General features: G+C 40.6%; 1 protein-coding gene across 4 annotated transcripts in view; it reads left to right on the top strand.

The window, feature by feature from the left end:
- The first annotated feature begins 2,278 nt into the window (after positions 1-2,278).
- Positions 2,279-21,026, top strand: part of MARCH1 (membrane associated ring-CH-type finger 1) — a 230,483-nt gene continuing 211,735 nt past the window's right edge. For 3 of the 4 annotated variants that reach the window (XM_017806013.1, XM_017806015.1, XM_017806009.1), the window contains exon 1: positions 2,279-2,384. The gene's annotated coding sequence lies outside the window, so the exon portion shown is untranslated. The remainder of the gene's footprint in view (positions 2,385-21,026) is intronic. The other variant, XM_017806014.1, reaches the window with a different exon arrangement.

Here is a 21,026-nt window from a genome sequence, read left to right as displayed (position 1 = left end):
GTAAGCAAAGAACTCAGACACCTGCTTGCTCATAATAAATTGCTCTGGTGTGTGGTTCTTGGTTGTCTTAGTCACATGGAATCCCAGCAGCTGTAGTTACAGGATTGTTACTGGGGTCAAGGTATGAAGGAATCCAAAAAACTAGCTAGAGAAAGCTGCATCTCCCTTTAAACCAGTATTTCCACCAGTGTTAACTGATACAGTAGCAGCAATTATAATGTGCCTTTCCCACGGACAGACTGATGCTCTGCTCTCCTGAGGAATTCACTGTGAAGAAATTGCTCTGCAATGGCAAACTGAGCTCATCTTTTTATATTAACTTCTCTGAATTAATTGCTTGCTATGCATCTCCTCTCCAGTATACATCTTTTTTTCCAGTTAAATAATACCGTTCAAATGTCAGCCTGCCTCTTGCTTTGTGTTGGTAGTGGCCTCATTATTCACTTAATATCAATCACCTGTGTGCGACTGAGGTATTTTTGTCATTTAAATTTTGTGTTCCACCTAATGAAATCATTGCCTCTGTCTTACTGAAATGAAACAGCACTGGACTCATGAGATCAGTAGCCTTTACTAGACCCTAGTGATTAGTCCACTTATGCAGTACAATCAGCAAAGGCTTGATACTACTGCCTCTGCCTGGGGCTTCAGGATCCCAGGTGGGTGGAAGACTTTTTGGAAGGAGAGTTCTCATACCTGCATGTGTGGTCTTACTGATCCAGTTTTATGCAAAATCGTTCTGCAGATAATAGGAAACAATTTAACACCCAAATACTTCCTTTGGAAGAGAGAAAGGAATATATTTTGATATGGTGAGTAGTCATGCCAGTGTCTTAAAATGGTGAAACAAAGCAGCAACATTTGAGGCTGATGTAGCTCCATTTTTTATTTTATTTTCAGGGTATAAAAACTGCTATTACAAACCTGGATAGGTGAAATCTCACTAAGAAAAAAAGATGAATAAGGTAAGATAAAAATTGCGAATATAAGTGAAAACATAACTGCATATAGCTGAAAATTAAAAGAATTTTTAAACTAGTGACAGAAGGTGAGAGAAGAATTTTGAACAGCTTTATTTCCTTTTAATTATTTATCAGAAAAGAAGAAGAAATACATAACAAGCAGATAGAGCTTTAGAGAACCTCTCACATTTTGATCCTCAGGTCATATACCATGACCCAGAAAAACATGAGAAATAATAGTTTAATCTGCTTGAGTGAGCTCCATAATACAAAGATGTCTGCTTAATGTTTTAATCATGATGAAGGTGATGCTTGCACACACTTGTCCTTATAGCAAGATTTGACAGTCTTCAGTCTTTGTAATGGACCCCTCTGGAGAAGCCCAAGGCTTGTACTACCACTCCTTCCACAGTGCAGCCCAGTCCAATGTTTTATTTAATTTCCAGACATGCCAATCAAGCACAATTAGTAAAAAAAAAGTCTCTATGTCCTCTTCTATTCTTTCTGTCTCATAAGACCACAGAGGCATAGTTTAAATCAGTCTGGAATGGTTTGTTCTGGTGATGAAGCCTTTATCAAGATAGGTAAATAGCAGATGTATCTTGGTTCAGGTAATTTGGTCTATGCTAGATGTTTCATTTAATTTTGACAATCGGACTCTGGCCCGCCACCTGAGCATGCTGCCTCAGGACATTAGCTTGTTAAGGTATCTAAGCCGTTCAAACTTATTTTCAAACGCGACATGAGAATCACGAGATGCATGTTGTCCTGTGCCCCTGTCGTTCCCCGCCCGTGTCGTGTCTCCCCCCAGTCTTCTCCGTGCTGAACTAAAGGCTTAGAGATGCCATTTCTGCACAGCTCTCTGAGGGGAAGGGGAGAATCCAGGCGACCACTCCAGTTTTTAATGCGAAGGGAAATAAACCTGCAAACAACTTCTTTGCCTCTCCTCGCCCAGGGATTCCACGCGCGATTTCTATACTTGTAACATATTGATTTTTAAGGCTATTTCACGGGAAAAGCAGAAACAGGGGAGAGAAGGAAAGGGGGCGAATCCCCTGACGTGAAAGCTCTGACCACACGGCTTTTTCCCACGTAGCCGTTTCCATTCGAGCGGCCGCCGCGGGCACAGCCGCCCCTCCGGACACGGCAAGGCTGGGGGCAGCGGGAGGGGGCGGGGGCAGCTCCTCCCGCAGTACCCGGGGGTCTCCGCATGCCGCGGCCCCGCTGCCGGCGGAGGCTGGGCGGGGCGGCCCGGAGGGGTGACATCATGGGGCGGTGCGGGGGGCGGTGCGGGCGGCGGGGCGGGGGTGGTGGCAGTATCGTGCTGGGCGGTAGACGGGATGGGGCGCAGGGTGCATCTCGGCGGGAGTCTGACCCGCCGCCCCGGCAGCGGGCTCTCCGCGGCACCTCGTCCCGCCGCTGGTGAGTGCGCGGGGGGCGGCGCGGCTCGGCCCGGTGGCGGATAGACCTGTTGCCGCTGGGGAGCCTTAGAGCCGGGGCGGCGCGGCTCGGCCCGGACCGGTGGCGGCGGGGCACCTGCTGGGTCCCGGGTACGAGTGCTGCCTTTTTTTTTTTTTTGGGTGGGGGGAGTATGGGTAGGGCTTGGTTGGTTGGTTTGTTGGTATGTTTTTGTTTTGTTGTGGTTTTGAGGTCTTTTTTTGGGAGGAGCGCATCAGGGCACCCGCGCGGGCTCCTGGCGCTGCCCCTGGTCCCTCCGGGCGGTGCCGGGTGCGGGAGGCACAGGGCAAGGGTTCCCGGCAGATCCTGGGCTGGTTTGGCCGCTCCGTCGGGCCGGCGCTTGGGCAGCAGCGGCCCTGGCTACTCCGGCCCCTCGGGGGCGATTTCACACCCTCCTCCGCTTGACACCACCGTAAATGCCGCTTTAATGATCAGGGCTTTCTGAGTAAGTGTGGCACGTCGCGACAAGAGGGAACGCGGGTTTGAAAATCCTGGCGTGGGAACGCGGGAGAACCTGGCCTTTGTTTGTAGTCAATTTTTAAGTGATTTCTTTTTTAGTTGATGCTCTGTATGTGGGAGGGGGGGATAGAAGTACCAGCCTTACAAAAGGGGACACTAAAAGCTGTGAAAATGTGGACGAAGTTGTTCAGGTTCTTAGTGCTGTCAGCATGTCTTGCGGAGACTCACTGGCCAAGGTTTCTCTTTATCTGGCAGTTCTCACTTTTCCTCTATCGCTTATATTTTGCCCAGACTTCTTGGGAACACAAGCATAAAATGCCTTCTCTTGCTTCTTCCCCGTCTTCTTTTTCCTTGTGTTTGCAAGTTGTGGCCAAGAACGAATTGAAAGGACGGAAACACAACCTTATACTGTAATGTGATTTCAGTTGTCTTCATTGCCTAACAGAAAGGTAATGAACTGCCTTGTATTTCTCCTTCTCTCTTTGAAATACTGCGAAGTTCAATTATCTTACTGTGTATGGATGGAGATCTGTAAATCTGATAGTTACTGTAGTGTGTTTTCTTAAATCCCTGTGACAGGGTATGGATTGAAATAAATAGACAAACTGATGTACTACTTGAGAGAATGAGCTTATCTTGCAGAACATTTCCTTTTTAATACTGAACAGCTAATATGTACTCCACCACAGCACTTCATTAAAAAGTTGGGAACTAATTAGCTGTTTCTTACAGCTAGAGTTCCCGATTTTAATTAGAGTTCCTGTCTTCAAGTTTAAACTGATTAAAGCAATGCCAGTGCCACTCTGGTTATTTTCAGTGTTTGTTTAAAAAAAAGGAAAGGAAAAAAATTAGTAGTTTTAAGCTCTTTAAACTTCTTGTTGAAAAACAAACCCTTCTGTTTGGGGTTCTGTCCCTAAGTCTCCTGGGTGTGGGGTGTGAGGAGATGCATGCTGTGTGTATATTGTGTTTGAGAGAGGAAGGAAGCTAATTAATGGCAATGAAACTCACAGGTTTGCTGTTCACTGGGTGTTGGTTTCAATGGGAAAAGGACAATTTAAAAAGTAAAACAGAAATGTGTTAAATAACAAAGATAGCAGTGGAACCTATGAGAACTCAGGTGAATTTCCCAGTGTTCAAACCACATACAAGGGTGTGTTGGAGGCAGTGATGGCAGTTCCTATAATGGTAAAAACTCTGCTAGTGTCTAATATTACTGACCAAAAGTCTCATGCAAACTTACATAAAGTTGTCATGATGGTTAAATATTGCTCTCCATTATGTCCTGTATTAATCTCATGTGCAATGTGCATAGTTTGTTCTGCTGAAGAACAGTTACTTGCAATAGACTTTAAAAAAAAAAAGAAGCAATATATGGCTCATTTGTGGGTACCCTGCTATATTTTCAACAACTTCTTTACCCTTTTTAGGGGTTTGAGAGATTTGCAAATTGATAATTCCCAAGGGAGTTATTATGCTGATTAGACTTGCATAGTGTCTTTATTCTGAATATTTCACAGCACTCTTGACACTCTTTATGGGAATAGTTTAATGTTTTTCTCACATTGCTAAGTACTTGTGACAAGATTTAGCAGTGGATGCTTTAAAATACAAAAAAAATGAAAAATTTCCATGTGGAAATGCACATGAAATGAATGACACCCTTTTAAGGTGCATGGATGGGACAAACCAGCAATTCTTGAAACTCTCCTATAGGCTGGCAGCTGACCTTGACCTTAACTCTATGAACTTGTTTCCTTTTAATATTTGATCCAGGCAGCGCTGTAACAATCCTTATGTTATAACAGAAAGTTCTCTTGATTTATCTGACATTTAAAGGATATTATTATTGTTATTTCACAAGGACTGAATTCTGTGCAAAGAAAGTTTGTTTGCAAAACCCTTAGTGTTAATTTGATGTTGCTAGATATTTGCATTTGAGGTGCTTGAATTCTCTGGTGTTAGGTGTGCTGCCAATAAAACCTGTATAGTCAAATCTAAGTAATTGTGACTAATTTTCCTGTATATTTGTTAACTACCACACACATCAACTAATATGATGTCAGCATGGATAATGAGATAAACCGTCTTCTGTATTTTTATATTTGATTTGGGATTTCTATATATGACTACTGCAATTTTTAATATCCTCAGAATAGCTGTCTGACTTAGACAACTGGCTTTTCTCTTGTGGAGGAAGCAAGATCATGTACTAGGAACACCTATATGCAAAAATTAAAGCATTTATTAGATATTTAGAAGACTTTATTAGCTAAACAGTCCTGGGAAACCTCACATATGATCTAAGAGGAAAATGCCCCAAATATGTATTATACACTTCCATTGCAAAGGGCATAGAATCGGAGATTGGTTTGGGTTGGAAGGGATCTTAAAGATCATCTAGTTCCAACCCCCTTGCTGTAGTCAGGGACGTAATGTGAATTGGAAGTTTGGGAAGCATGGGAATTGGAAATTTCTTTGTAGTCTGTGGAGTCTTATTGAAATGGTCCAGCTAGGAGTTGATGCATCTACTAGTAGTCTTTTCCCAAGACTACATTTCCTTGTACTTTTGGTCCTTTTCACCTTTTCAATTCTCTCTGGTTTCTGCTGCCACAGCCATGCTGCTGCCAGATGCCTCTTTAATGTTTTTGCTGACTGTTTGCATTACTGCCTTACCCCTTCTTAGGTTTTCAATTTTGATTTTTTTGGGGGGGTTTTTGTAAGTATATTATACATTCCTTAATCAGGTAGATTTGCTAATTATGTCCCTGCCTGTGGCATGGGGGTTGGAACTAGATGGTCCATGTCCCTTCCAACCTAAATCATTGTATGATTCTATGTAGCATACAAGACAATGAAATTATATGCCTTGACTTGAAAAAAAAATTAGGATCTTTAAAGAGGAACATCTTGTTATGTGAAATTAAATCCAGAATAGCCTCATCATCTTAATAGCAGTGCAAGTTCAAATAATGACTTAATAGAGGAACTTAAACCTTTAATATGATGAGAATAACCTTGTTAATTACCAGGGTTAATGAGGTGCATTCCTTTAAAGTGAAGAGAATGATCACAGGCCAGACAAAAGGATATCTCTTCTGCTGGATAGTATTTTTCCAATTCATTGGTAAATGAAAAGAGGATTTTGTTCCAGGAAGGTGTGTGATAATACAGCAATTTATATCAGATTCTTCAGGAAAGAGAAATAAACACCTATTTAAAAAGTAGACTTTATGATGCAGTTAAAGCAATTTGAAATGGTAAAATAACTTTACCTGGTTTTGTGTATCTATTTTGATGGCTCAATGCCTTTTTCTTTCCCCAGTTTCACTGGCAACTAGGCATATGCTGAAACTTAAATCTCATTAATTAGAGTTCTACAATTTGAAAATAGTAGGGATTTTGATAATATTGCATTATTCAGTGTCGTTTCACAGCTCCCTTGGGTATTTCAATACTGCTTGTAACTTGCCTTCTATGGAATGATTTTTGGGATACAGAGTCATTAAAGGTGCTTTGAGTGATTGTACTGCCACAGTGCTATCCTGTTGGGTTTAGGACAGGTGTACAAGATAGGTCTTAAAATGTGTATTGTGAGAGGCCTTGGCAATGCTGAGCTGTGGATGGGTATAAAGTTAATATCAGACTACGTGATTATTGAAAAACAAAGTTTCTTATTTTACAGTGAAAATGATACTATATTTATAGTTCTTTTATAATCCTACAAAATGAATGTTTTTGTATGAGGAATGTGGCTTTCAAGGTGTTGAAAGCATTTCTAGTACCTCGTGTGTAGGAAGAGTTTTAATGTTCCTGCCTGGTTTTTATCCCATGAACTTTGCTTGTCTGTTACCGGATTTCTTCACAAGAATGTCTTCCAGAATTGACCCTACTATGCTTGTCCCTATGACATGTGAGCATGCCTACTTTATGACAGTGGTGGAAAGTACAGCACAACATGAAACCTTAGCTTGTTAGCTGCTATCCCGTACTAGCTTGGCTGAACTCTATGTTTTGGAGTGGGGTAGCTGTATGTATTGCATGCTCGGTGTGTCTGTCTGCACAGGCAGCGCTGAGCAGGTAGTTAGAGGCAATGGTTCTTTCTGAATCAGCAGAAGTGTTCTGTGAATATGCACCCACCCTATATAAGAAACGAACAAAGAAAGAAGAGCAAAGATACTGGAGCTAGATGCAGCTGTTACTGGAAGTTGGAAGATAAGATAAAATAGAAGTGCAGTTTTGTTCTATGTATGGTTTTCTTGATATATTGCATGGCATGGTAGGAAAAGTGGTGTCAGTGTAGGTTAGCTGTAGGTTAGCTTGAGAATTTTCTAACTTGGGGAGGGTCTGGGTTCATCCATCTGAACTTCCAGAGAGCTAACTTCAACCTATTTAAGGACCTACTTAGAGGAATCCCTTGGATTGGGGCTCTAGAAAAGAAAGGGGTTTAAGAGAGCAGGTCGATATTCAAGCATCACTTCCTCCAAGCTCAAGACCATTATATCCCTGTGAGCAAGAAATCAAGCAAAGGGGGCAGGAGACCTGTATGGATGAGCAGAGAGCTTCTAGCAAATCTCAAACAGAAGAAAAATTTATGGGATGTGGAAAAAGGGGCAAGCCACATGGGAGGACTATAGGAACATCGTCAGAGTATGCAGGGATGCAATGAGGAAAGCCAAGGTCCACTTGGAATTGAGTCTGGCAGAGGATATCAGGGACAAAAGAAGGGCTTTTACAAGTATATCAGCAGCAAAAGGAAGATTAGGGAAAATGTGGAGATGTTGCTGAATCAGTTGGGTGTCCTGGTGAGAGAAGACACAGAGAAGATGGAACTGCTGAATGGCTCTTTTACCTAAGTCTTTACTACTGAGGCCAGCCCTCAGGAATCCCAGACCTTGGAGGTAAGAGAGGAAGGCTGGAGAAAGAAGGACTTTCCTCCCAGTTGTAAAGGGTTGGGTTAGATATTGTCTAGGCAGACTTAAAACCCATAAGTCACACTCTATCATCTTTGAAAAACCATGGAGAGCAGGAGAGGTGCCTGATGACTAGAGGAAAGCCAGAGTTACTCCCACCTTCAAAAAGGGCAAGGAGGACCCAGGAAACTACCGGCCAGTCACCTCCATCCCTGGAAAGTTGATGAAACAGATCGTTCTGGAGGTCATCATCAGGCATGTAAAAGAAAAGAAGGTCATCAGGAGTAGTCAGCATGGATTCACCAAGGGGGAATCATGCTTGACCAATCTGACAGCCTTCTATGATGGCATGGCAGGATGGGTTGACAGGGGGAGAGCAGCGGATGTTGTCTACCTGGGCTTCAGCAAGACTTTTGACACTGTCTCCCACAGCGTTTTCATAGGTAAGCTCAGGAAATGTGGGTTGATGAAGAACTGGTTGAATGGGAGGGGGTCCTGATCAGTGGAATAGAATCCAATTAGAGGCCTGTAGTCAGTGGTGTTCCCCAGGGGTCAATATTTGGTCCAGTCTTACTCAACTTATTTATCAATGACCTGGACAAAGGGTTTTCTGATGTTATGGAACTGGAGGTAGTGGCTGATACACCTGATGGCTGCACTACTTCAACAGGACTTTGACAGGCTGGAGAGTTGGGCAGAGAGAAACATAATGAAGTTCAGCAAAGGCAAATGCAGGGTCCTGTACCTGGGGAGGAATAACCCCAGGAAACAGTACAGGTTGGGGGCTAGAGAGCAGCTCTGAGGAGAAAGACCTGAGGGTCTTGATGGATGACAAGTTGACCATGAGCTGGCAGCATGTCCTTGTGGCCGGGAGGGCCAGTGATATCCCGGAGTGCATCAGGAAGAGTGTGGCCAGCAGGTTGAGGGAGGTTATCCTCCCCTCTAGAGAAGGTCCAGCAGAGGACCACCAAAATGATTAGTGGTCTGGAGCATCACTCTTATGAGGAGAGGCTGTGCAAGCTGGGCGTGTTTAGAAAAGACTACACATACATCAATACATATAAAGATCTCAAAGGCAGGTGCCAGGAGGATGGTGCCAGACTCTTTTCAGTGGTGCCCAGTGACAGGACGAGGAGTAATGGCCATTAACTAAAACACAGGAAGTTCTGCCTCAATGTGAGGAAGAGCTTCTTTGCATTGGGGGTGGCAGAGCACTGGAGCAGGCTGCCCAGGGAGGTTGTGGTCTCCGTCTCTGGAGACATTCAAAACCCACCTGGATGTGTTCCTATGTAAACCTGCTCTAGGTGACCCTGACTTGGCAGGGGGGTTGGACTAGATGATCTCTTGAGGTCCCTTTCAGTCTTAACTATTCTGTGATTTTGTGAAGTAATAGCTTGATAATTTGATAAAGCATGAAACAATTGTTAAAACTTCATCTTAGTCATTGCATGCATTTTTGCAAAGGCAAGCTGCATGACCTCAAGTTGTCTTTATTTCACTTATAGCAGTGTGGTTGTGCCTTGTAGACAAAAAACAGTAGTCCAAACTTTCAGACATAAGTAGAATAAAATATGTAACTTAAGTCTGGAAGATTAAGAAGGGTACAGTGTACTGGGAATGTTTCTACAATTGCCCACCAGCAACTGAAATCAAAGTTTGGTCTATTTGTACCTCCAAATTGACTTTCAGGTAGACAAAATTAGATGTCAAACATGATTTCTGCAAAAAGGGTGTGTTAAATTTGACTGTATTAAAATAGTGGGCAACGTGGGACATGGTGGAAAACGTGGGGTACAAAATACTTCGTAACACTAAACAGTTTAAGTACTTCTACAGGGGAGTTTGACAATCTAAAACCAGAAGCTTGTTTCATTTGCAATTCAGAACAATTCTTCCTTTTCTGTTTATCTCTATTGCAAATTAGGTTCTTTAAATAAGGTAGTGGTCATTGACTGATTTCCGTGTAAGGCTTTCTATTCTTCTCATAGGAATAGTTTCTCTATTCTTTTTTAATATCTTTATAAGTACTACAATTAACTGCTCCCTCATATTGTGTTATGTTTTTTCATGTGTTACACAGCTGTAGAGGGGACACTCTGGGGAAAGGAAATGGCACCATGGTTCTGCAGGAACTTTTGGAAATGTAGTCATAATGGCATTGTATGGTTAGGTCTCCCACTGAGGAGATGTAGGGGGCAGCTGTGCACGCCAAAGTTGTTTTGGTTATGCTGCATCACTGAGTAAAAATGTATTTGAGGTCAGCAGCATACTAATCTCTGTTTTCCAGTTTCTGCCCATTAGCTGTCTAAAGCAGAGAAGAGATTCCAAACAAAAGTACTGTAAGGGAAAGCCAGGCCATTTTTGCACTTGAGGGGGCAGTTCCTTGGCCTCCATAGAGTGTAGCTTACATTGTGATGGCTCGATGACTGTTGGTCTCGTGGGAGATAGGGTTCTCCCTCCTTTCCTCAAGGTCATCTTCTCTGGAGTCTTTTCCAGAAGAAAAAAAAAATGCCAATCATGTTATGGAAGAAAGGGACTTAGCATGGAGGAAAGTTTGAAGACAATTACTAATACATTGCTTCAGGAGTGAAATTGATGTAACATGAGCCAAGTTAGGTATGTACTGTAGGGACAAAATTTTGGCATGAGATAAAGTAGTAATAAAATAAGAACTAACGTAAGATTTCTGGCCAGTGGAGAAGTGAACTTTTGGAGCTGTCTTCAGACGGGACAAGGGTGTGCATGTGTTCCATGCTGTCTAAAACTTCCTCATGAGAGGAGGCAAAAGGACGGTCAGGCACTGATCTCTTCTCTGTGGTGACCAGTGACAGAACCCAAGGGAATGACTTGAAGTTATGTCAGAGGAGGTTTAGGTTATATATTAGGAAAAGGTTTTTCATCCATAGGGTGGGTGGGCACTGGAACAGGCTCCCCAGGGAAGTGGTCACAGCACCAAGCCTGCCAGAGTTCAAGGAGTGTTTGGACAATACTCTCAGGCACATGGTGTAACTCTTGGGGATGGTCCTGTGCAGGGCTAAGAGTTGGGCTTGATGATCCTTATGGGTCTCTTCCAACTGAGGATATTCTATGATTCTCTTTCACAGTTTTAAGGAGAAGCCCATGTCCTCTGTAAGACATTGTAGGACTTAAGTGTGATGAAAGGAGACTGGGAGAATAATATGGACTGCAGCATTAATCCTTGTGTATTGCTGGAAACCATCAGCTAGAAGCTCTTTCTGTAGCAGAAGGACATGGTGTGAACTCCAGATCTCTGATATTCAGGATTGGCTCAGTGCAGAGGCAGTTGCAGTGAGCTCTGGGTTGCTCTTGTTTCAAGGACCTTGATGCCGTCAACTGGACTAAGGAAAAACCCTTGCTCAGAAATAGGCTTCATAGTGAAAGTCCTATGTCCTAGCACAAATCTAATCATGCTTCCTTGGCTGTCATAAGAAAGGGATGACTACGGTTCCCAAGGGAAGACCTTAGACAGCATTTCCAATATATGAAACTGGCATCAGGCTGTGTGACCAGTCCTTGCTGCGTAATTTATGAATGCAGGCACGTTCCCGTCCTGGCCTGTGGTAGATAATGTGCTACGTTACATCATTGCTGCTTCAGGCTCAGAGGGTCTGTGCTACTTCTTTGGAGAGAAACGTAAAGCATGGTTTCTGAGTGCCAGCCCCCTTCAAAAGATGTCTGCTATCTCCTCACAGGGGTGTGATCTCTTCTATTTAAAATCTTTCTGCCAAGTACACATCAGCTAATGGGACTGAGTAATAATTTCAGTGCCATGTAGAAAATTTCTCTATGTAGTGATGGTATCAAATTGTCTTTCTCTGTGCTAGCTTTATTTGTGGGTAAACAGCCTTAAAGAGTCAGCTGATGGTTGTGGGTTTTTGTGAAGTCAGATGTTTCCATAAAGCTGGTAAACATAACTCTACAGGATTGAAAATGTTTGCTATGAACTTTCCTTGTTTGTATAATACCTTCTTAAAAATCAAACAGTAAAATCAATGCCTTAAGTTAGTGGAAGTCCTAACAGATGATCTGAGGTATTGGGTGGAAGGTGGCATACCTGCAAAAAAATCCAAATTTAATTCCATCTCAGATGCTGATCTTCACAGCTGGTGGGATGCAGTATTCTGTGGAGCTGAGAGAAAGGGACTGCCTGTCTATTAAAGGCAAAATGCTTAAAAGAGATAATAGCTCTTTGATAAACTCTTGCTAGAGTGAAGAACTCAACTTTGCAATTTTATATGGTTATGTTGAAGTTGGTAAGGTGGGTGACTTAAGGTAGAGCAAAGCCTAAGAAATTAAAGTCTCACAAATTGTATTTTTCTCCAACCACACACAGAGGAGAAAGGGAAAAGAAACAGATAACCCTTGAGTGTTTTCTTGATAAGTTTATTACATGAACAGTCTCTTGCACTTCGTAACTTTTTTCTAAATTTTTTTAGTCTTTTGAACAGCATTCATAGTAATAGTGTACTGATTTCATTCTGTCCTCCTGTGAAAAAATTTTAGTGCAAACCCTGTTTGGTCAGTGTTTTAAAACAGCCCTGTTTTATTTAAGGAAGAAGATGAGGGCTTCAGTTGCATGTGTTTTGCTTTGAAAGAGAGTGATGTTACAAAGAACAGATTTTGGCAAGCGGGAAGAACTCTGATGAGAAGTGACAGAATGTGTAAGGGGCAGTTTTTATCCCTACTGAAAGGGTGGTTGAGAAATTTTAAAGAGGAAATGATAAAAAGAATTTTATGGAGAGTAAGAGAAAGGTAAGATTATTGAAAATGGAGAAAGGCCTAAGCAGACTAGACGAAAACAAACTGCTAAAATCTGAGATGGTGTAGGGTGGAAGTGAAAAGGAGGAGAGAAAATATCTATGATAAGAGAAGATTGATAGAAGTGGGTGAAATGATCTGAGTGGAAAAGTAATGGAAAAAGAAACAGAACAGAGATACGGAATGAAGGATGACGGTTGCTATGTGTGAAATGGGAAAAGAAAATATTGTTTTAAATATCTGCTGTGTTTAAAGTTTCAAAAACCTTTTCTTCCCTTGTGCTAGAGGAAAATATCAGGCCAGTTCTGCAGCCTGAGAGGGATGAGACTGCCAGAGCTCCATGCCCCAGGTCCACCCAGCAGCCAGGCTGAACACATATTCCCAGTACACATGCACACAGGTGAATGTGCTCCTCCACCTGCTCCAGGTGCTGCACTGCAGACACATGTTCCCATGACACAGCCCAGGCTGACCCTTGCAGCCACTTGCCCCAGTCTCTCTGGTGGCTGGCAGTCCCACCCCAGTTGCCGTGCTCAGCCCCCTGTGCACACATGCAGAATGAACAGAGCCACTCACCCAGGAAAGAGCTAGAAGGGATTTAATAAGCAGATAGGACAGACTATACTGATCAGGGAGACAGTGCATGACCAGGCAAGTGACTCAACCAGCAAAATATTTGCATGCAACTGGCCCTTTTTATCCACTTACTCCTCTATTTTCTCATGCTTGTTCCTCCCTAAATCATGTGAACCCATCTCTGTTCCTGCCTTTCGCTCCTCCTGTAAACATTCCATAGCAAGTCCTGTGCAATCCCCAAATGCCCTTCCCCTACATCCCATAATGTGTCCCACACCCCTTGGTACTCACATGATGGGAAGAGTCTGGATGAAGCCTCCCTTCCTTCCAAGTCCCTAATTTGTGTTCCTGCCTGTCATTCTGAAGCCCTGTGGTCCTTAGGGCTTGTAGAGAGAGCTCTCTAATGGGCTAATTACTCCTGTTGTGGACCTGGGAGAAGATGGGCAAGGTATTATTTGTGTTCCCCCACTTGTCACTGTCTCCCTGTGCTCCTTTGTTGGGGTGAAAATGAGCTTTTATCATATAGTCTAACCATATACAACCATCTTCATTTGCTTATTGGAATTTTACAGAGTAAAATGATGATAAAAATATTTTGTTAAATAATATGTGGGAATGAAAAATATGTAATTGTTTTAAAGCACATTCTTGCTGCCTCATTGTTTGGCTTTATGCCGTGGAATACAAATTCCACATGCATGATGTGTGCAATCTATTTAAGGTAGATTTTTACTTTAAAACTTGAAAGGGATTATTCTTCAGTTAAAGGACTAGTCAGTAGCAATAAGCTACAGTATGGTTTACAACATTACTTAAACATCTGTGAGGAATCCAGATAATGATAATTGTAAAAAAACAAAAACCAAGGGAGTGCTTTTGATTGCCTGTGGTGATGTTGTACCTAATTGAATGGAACTCATTTTTTCTCCAGAATTGCCACCAGTATTTCTGTATATGTCTTTCAGAACTTAGGCTACTTCTAAAGGCTGTAACCATTATAATTACTTCTTTTTAAACCACAGTTAAGCATATGTGTGTTCTGCAGAGCTATCATTAAGATACACTTGAACTCATGAAAGAATGAGTGTATTCATCATCACAACTAAGTTTTCAGTGCCTTTAGGACTGGAGTCTGGAGCTTGCACAGAGAAGCTATCAAGCTGAGTTAGACCTTGCAAAGGGTATTGGAGTAAGGAGCACAAAGTTCATCAGATGTGTTTCCAAGAGTGGGAATGGGAAACATTAAAAGTCTAGGTTTGTCTAAAAACTTCACTGTGTGCCATGTTTTACAGAAGTAATTCGAGTTGCCCGCAGGAAAAGATGTAGAAGTATGGAAATGGAAATTAAGTTGGAATCTGAGTCCAGATTGACTAGGAAGTGGAGCAACTAGCTAATTAGGCAGTGACAGGGTAGTGTACTTTTTTTTTGTTGTTTTTTTTTTAAGGGGGAAAAATTAATCCAGGGAATTGCAGGATTATGATTTTGACGTCAGTGTTAATCAAGTTCTTAAAGTGCTTTTGTAGGAAGGGGTATTTCTGTGTATATTAGTAAAAGAAAATTAGAAAAAGGTATTAGGAATTTATCGAGGAGACTGATACTGTAAGGAAGTGTGGCTGATTAAGGGCCCCTTCGCCTCAGCTGTGCTTATATAGCTGTCTTTATAGCTAAGCTGTAAATAAGATCAATTTTGTTTTTAAGAAACAAAATGTAGTGTCAACCTTTTTTGATTTGTATTATGTCATTATTTGGAAGCTTGACTTCTATGGTAAAATGAAACGTATAGAGTAAGTACTGTATAAATGTGTGGGGATAATCACATGGAAAGAATTACTTGGAATGAGGCAATGCTGATAGGAGAGGAAATAACCATGTTGACTGTGTATAAATTTACTGTAGAAGTTAGAGTTCCTAATCAATAGAATAGTCTCCCAACTGAAGGTATTTTATTTCAAACCATATCTTACTGTGTTAGAGTCTGAGATTTATGAAGAAGTTTTCATAAAGATCATGAGATGCCTATCAGAACAAGGAACTAAATTCATGGAGCGAGGAACTCTTTTTCTGTAGTATTTTCCTAAAATAAAGTGAACCAATATAGTAAAAGCATATTTGACAGCAGATGCGGCTCTCTGTCCATGGTGGTGTGGGGAAAGTTTTTCAAACAAAAGCAACCAGTTTCAACAATTACAGCAAAGTGAAAACAATTTGGAGGTAACAGCATTTTCCTTAGAAAGGCAATGGAAATTTTAATATGTAGAAATGTTAAATTGCTAAAAAAAAATAGAAAGGAGCTTTCTTGGGTAAAGTTCTAAAGTAGATAGTTGAAATGGTAGTTTAACAATGTGATAAATGATGAATACTCTTCTTTTATCCTAATAATCTATTTAAAGTCAGCATTTCTTGATATATGACATTGGTCATTGTTACTTACACCTTTTGCTGGGCTTTAAACTCCCTGTGTGATGTCTGCCAGTCTTTTGAGTAGAAATTTTTGAAGGTTTCAGCAAGGTCAGAGAGCTGAGCTGGGGGGCAAAAGATAACTGTCAAATGCAGTGGAAAACTTAATATACTGATGCTTCAGGATAGGGCCCTTGAAACAGAATAGATTGTTGTCTGAGGAAAGAGTTTCTCCCTTTCCTCAGAAGATTTAATTGCTTGTGGAAAATAGTAAAGCTCGAAAACACTTGGTTTTGCTCTAGGAAGACCTAGACTTCATTGGCTAAAACCTCTTTAAAATTTAATGGCTGGGCCAAAGTGGGATTACTCTGAAATCACAGATGTGAGTCCTTCAGTCTGTGGGAGATGAGGGTGTTGAGCAGCCCAACTGACACTTGCTGTTTGCTGCCCGGGAGCTCTGGAAGAGAAGGCTGCTTAGAAGTAAGAGTCCTGCAAAAGCAAAACTAGAAGGAGAAAATAACAGGGAAGGGAACAAACCCAGAGAGATGAATGCATGAAACCTGAGGAGTCAAACTGTAGGATGGGGAAGTCATATTCAGAGTCTAGGCTAGAAAAATGATATGTGCTAAAAAATAAGAATTGATCTGGTAGGATGTGATCCAGATAAAGATACTAATGAGAGAGAATAATAAGGAACTAGTTAACAAGAACATCAGCTCAACACAGCATGTGTGGTTTGAGATGGTGAAGGCAGACAGGCAGGTGTGCCCAAATGAAGCCAGGTTGATGTGCTAGTGTGACAACAGTGTAGACAAAATGTCCCATTAATTTGAGTTATCGATCACACTGGTGATACCACCTCGTCACTGTTACCTACTTTGGCTTTTACAGCAGACCCCAGTTGCTCTGCAGGTTTCTTTGGTGTATGTGAGTATGTATTACAGATGTGTATAATACCTTTTTCCATACCTTTTGTCCCCTTTCCATAGAACCGTTGCTCAAAATTTTGATGTGCTGGGGATAAATCAGAGCTGTATGACATTTTTATCTGTAGAGCTCTAACCTCATTTTATACTACACAGTGAATACACAATAGGGGAGGAGGACTTTTTGTAGTCAGGCAGCTAAATGTTGCCCGGGATATATGGCGTATATCCTTTTCTACCCACATAGGTCCTGTTTGATGCTAGACCTATTTTTTATTTTTTAAAGTTTGTTTATTTAGTATTTTTAATTTTTTTTTTATTTGCAAATGTGTATTTTCACTGTGTCATTCTTCTCCTTTTCTGGATGCCTGATCTGAAAGTCAGGATCTGATCTGCAGAAGAATTAGATGATTAGGAATTTTAGTACTTGCTTGCTGTAGAGACTGTACAGCTCTATGTGTTAGTGTCTGGAGATATTTCTGAGCCAGGTATCATGTCTACATTTAAAAATGTTCAGTATTATTCAGGAAATGACATTACATTATAATGGGTACCTTTTGGTTTAGCAAATTTGTAGAAGAGAATTCTGCTCTCAGACCTAGAATTTAGCCTCAGACCTAGCTTCCTACTTAAATATTACTGAGGAGTAGTGTGACGCTTACTCCAGTTCTCTTTCTGCTTCGCTCTGTAGTGTTATGGTCTCCATAGGACTGCAGCTGTATGAGTTTTACTTTTATTCCTCTGAAATAGTCATTATAGAGCTGGAAGGTTGTCCATGCCTTAATGCCGTGTTGGCTGTGCGGTTCCATAATGGTGCTTCATGCATTATGTTGTCTGCAATTCCCTGTGCAATCGTCGCAGTTGTTGTGCATTACTTTAAATGTACAGAGAGAATGCAGATGCTTTACTGGAAATGGGAAAAAAAAAAATCTGTTTTTTTCCCTCCAGATATTAACTTTTCGATTTCACCTTTAGTTAAATAAGAATTGAAACCTGCTTTTGGATCTCTAAATTACAACTTCATGCCTCACTATCTCTACACAATACTGTTGAAGCATGCAAAACTTCGTTATTGCAAGGGCAGGGAATTATGCTCTTCTGTGCTGACAAACTAATAAGAATTATGACAGACAATGTTGCTTTTTGGGCTAATAATAAAATAGTTTATTTCATGAGAGAACAAATAATATAACAGACATCTGAGAGCAGGATCATTAAAATTGTCTGAGGAAAAGGTTTCTTTCCTCAATGTTATGAACAAGAAAAAATAAAAATAGGAATAAAAATGCTGTTTAAAATAGAATTAATCCTCTGTGTTATTTGCATTTTAGGATTATTTAAATCACTTTCCAAGGAGGAAATGCCAGGAAATAAAACAGACTTGCAAAACTGATGGAGAAACTAGGCAACTTCTGGTAGTGTTTAATTGTTAGTGTTCTGGGAGAGCACCAGTCAACCAACAGATAGATCCCTCAACTTTATAGAAATACAAATAGATTGACTATTAACATCTGAAGAGCTATATGCTACTCGTGCTTGACTTTTTATTGCTTTGGAACACAAAGAGATTAGTAATGTTTTTTGATCACAAAATATGTTATAGAAATAAATTAATTTATGGTAAGTTGTTGTGGAAAAACATGTCCTATATTTTCTTAAGCTATTTATAAAGTAATTTTTTAAGGAAAGATTTTTTAAAATAATTGAATAAGTTTATAATTAAGAAAACAAAGGGATAATGTGGGCTTACTTGCCTAGGCTATAAAATGTCGACATGAAAAAAGATGTATCTTCCCTAAACAGACACATTTAACTTAAAATTCATGATATTTTTTCCTTGATATTAAAAAACCCCCACAACTCCAGTTATCCAATTCTCATCCATCTTTTTTCTTTTCCCCTTGGTAGAATGATTTTTGCAGCTTGTGTTGCATAAAATAGTGTTAAGCAATGCTTATTATAAGCCAGGAAGCCTAATGAAATATTTACATGAACACTTAACTAACAGACATAACTTTTAGGATTTAACAGACCACCTGCTCTGCAACTGAAATAGAGCAATGCTGTTTTTGAAACTAGTTAGTTATTTATGGCCAAGGAAACATCCTGGATAGAGCTCCCAGAAAGTTGTTTGCTCATCCCATTAATTCTTTTAAAACTTTAAAAAAAGTACTTGACAAACCATAAGGCTTCCAGAAGAAAAAGAAGAATGGGGGTGGGGGGAGAAGGAAGAGGAACAGAAGGAGAAACTGGTAAAGAAATGCAGTCTAGAGTAGCATTCAAGAGTACATTCTCTTAAAAAAGGTCAAATCTTTTGCACTTCCACCTTATTTTAATAGTCGACTAGTTTAACACATTGTTCTTCTCCCCATATTCAGAGCTGCTTGTGCTCTGCCTTCAGTCCAGAAGCTGCATAATGCTCTGTTACTGTGACTGTTACCCAATTTGCTGGCTCTTTTTCACAAGCCTGATTAGCAAAAACACAGCTAGTGCCGGCTCTGGAGCAGTTTGTGTGTACTCGTCCACGTAGATGGTTTTTGTGTGGAGGGGCATGTGCTAAACTGAAGTAAACCCTAGCCATTGCTGTGATTAGAAATATCACCAGTTTAACTGCTGGCATCTTTTTTCCAGCTATGGAAATCTAGGAGTAGACAGACATATCAAAATATTTTTGACTGTATCTGTTCCAGCAAGGACTTTATCAGAGTGAAATAGATACATCTTTCAAGTATAACATCAGATAGCAACTAAATGCAACATTTTGCCTTCCAGGGGTGAGTTTTCCTTGTCAGACACAGTTGGTACACTTCCATTTTTGCATTTAAAATTGTTATCAAGTTTGTTCAGTCTGTGACAGTGGTATGGCCTTTCCTCTGTGCTCGTCTCTAGAATGAGATGAAATGAGATACAAGGAGTTAGAAGTCAATGCTGTTTCAACAGCTTTTGTACAACACATACCCTTTTTTTGTAAGTTCACCTGCTCAGACAGACAATGAAGAAAAGCTTCAAAATCTGAATAGTCACATAGGTTGAAAGACTCCAAAGAATTAAATACCTAGATATACACCCTTGACAAATTAACTGTTAGGCAGTAAGTGTGGAATTACAAACAAACTTACATATTTGTATTTTCACTCGGACTGGCCACTTCTGTTGTGAATATGAAAATGAAATAATTTTTTTTCTGGCAAAATGAAAGTAATTGTTCTAAACTAGACCTGAGAGGGCTGGTCTTTTTCACAGGCAAGGAATGTAAAATATCCTCCTGCTAGATCAATTTTTTTTTTTTTTAATGCTGAAGCAATGAAGAGCATGCCTTCTATTTTTTCAGTTGGCTGATGGTTACCCCTACTGTCATGTAGCTACTATATTAGTATGACATATAGCAGTAATTACATGATAATAGTAACCACGGGGGAAAGGTTAGCTGTCATACTCTGCAGGACTGTACAGGTAGTGCTATAAGTGGCTGCTCTTTCTCTTGGTGGACAATTGTAGTGTCCTCACCAGACAAACACACCAAACCTTTCTCAGCTTTGAGGCTGGAATAAACAGGCACAAACACCATGCATCTTACAGGACATGATTAGAATGTTTCTTGTCTTGAACTTTGTGATGCTGAAAAAGTCAATATTCTGCCACAGGTCTCATTACTACTGTGTTAAGCAAGGTCTGGTTTTGACAATAGTCCAGTTGAACTAACTTACTGCTTATTTTTCGCATAATATTCAAACTGTTAGACAGCAAGTCTGGCTTTCAGTCAACATTTTAAGCTTAGGCTTTGTGTTTTGTCTTGTAGTGAATGCTGTAACGATTGCAGAACTGGCAGGTACTGCAAGTACTTGGAAATAACAGAGGCTGTTTCAGGTAGCAAAACAGTTGACAATTGTGAGCATTTCTGCCAGGAAACGTTGCTTCCCAGTTAGGGAATGTTCTGTAACAAAAAATCCTCTGAATGGTTTTATTTCTAGGTTGGAAATTGTTTGACTGAACCCATACCTTGTAAAGAAAGCAATAAAAAATGGTTAATGTAGAGTTTTTTTGAAAGAGCTGGTGGTCTAATCCCCTTTCTACACATCAGTGTTTGTTTACTTACTGGAGGATTTTAGAATCAATTTAGTGTTCATTGAGACTCGACTACTTTTACCTTGATTCTCTGTTTCATCTTTCTATGGTTATTTTGGGTCAGAAGATATCTTCCTTCAAACTAAGTCCTCTTTGCTAATTTTGTTAGTTTAGGTACTGTATAGTAATTAGTTGTATTTGCTGAGAACCTATGTTCTCAGTGGAAAGCATTAAGTGTGAAGCTTGCTTGTTAGCTGTTGAAAGTATGCATAGTTGATAAACAGTTGCTGCACAGAATACCGAAAACATTTTCTTTAGGGAGAAGGATTCCCTACCTACATATCAGTATTAGTGTTGTGGAAAGTGCTCAGGAGCACATAGTTGTCTCTCTGGTTCATGGCCAAAATCAAGACAGAGGAGACAAATGCTGTAAAGACAGGAAGTAAAAGTATTCTTTATGAGGAAAAATATAAGCTGTTATCCATAAAGATACT

Source organism: Lepidothrix coronata, unplaced genomic scaffold (assembly GCF_001604755.1).
Source record: "Lepidothrix coronata isolate B3197 unplaced genomic scaffold, Lepidothrix_coronata-1.0 Scaffold13, whole genome shotgun sequence".
Classification (NCBI taxonomy): domain Eukaryota; kingdom Metazoa; phylum Chordata; class Aves; order Passeriformes; family Pipridae; genus Lepidothrix; species Lepidothrix coronata.
This window is presented reverse-complemented; position numbering and strand designations above follow the sequence as displayed.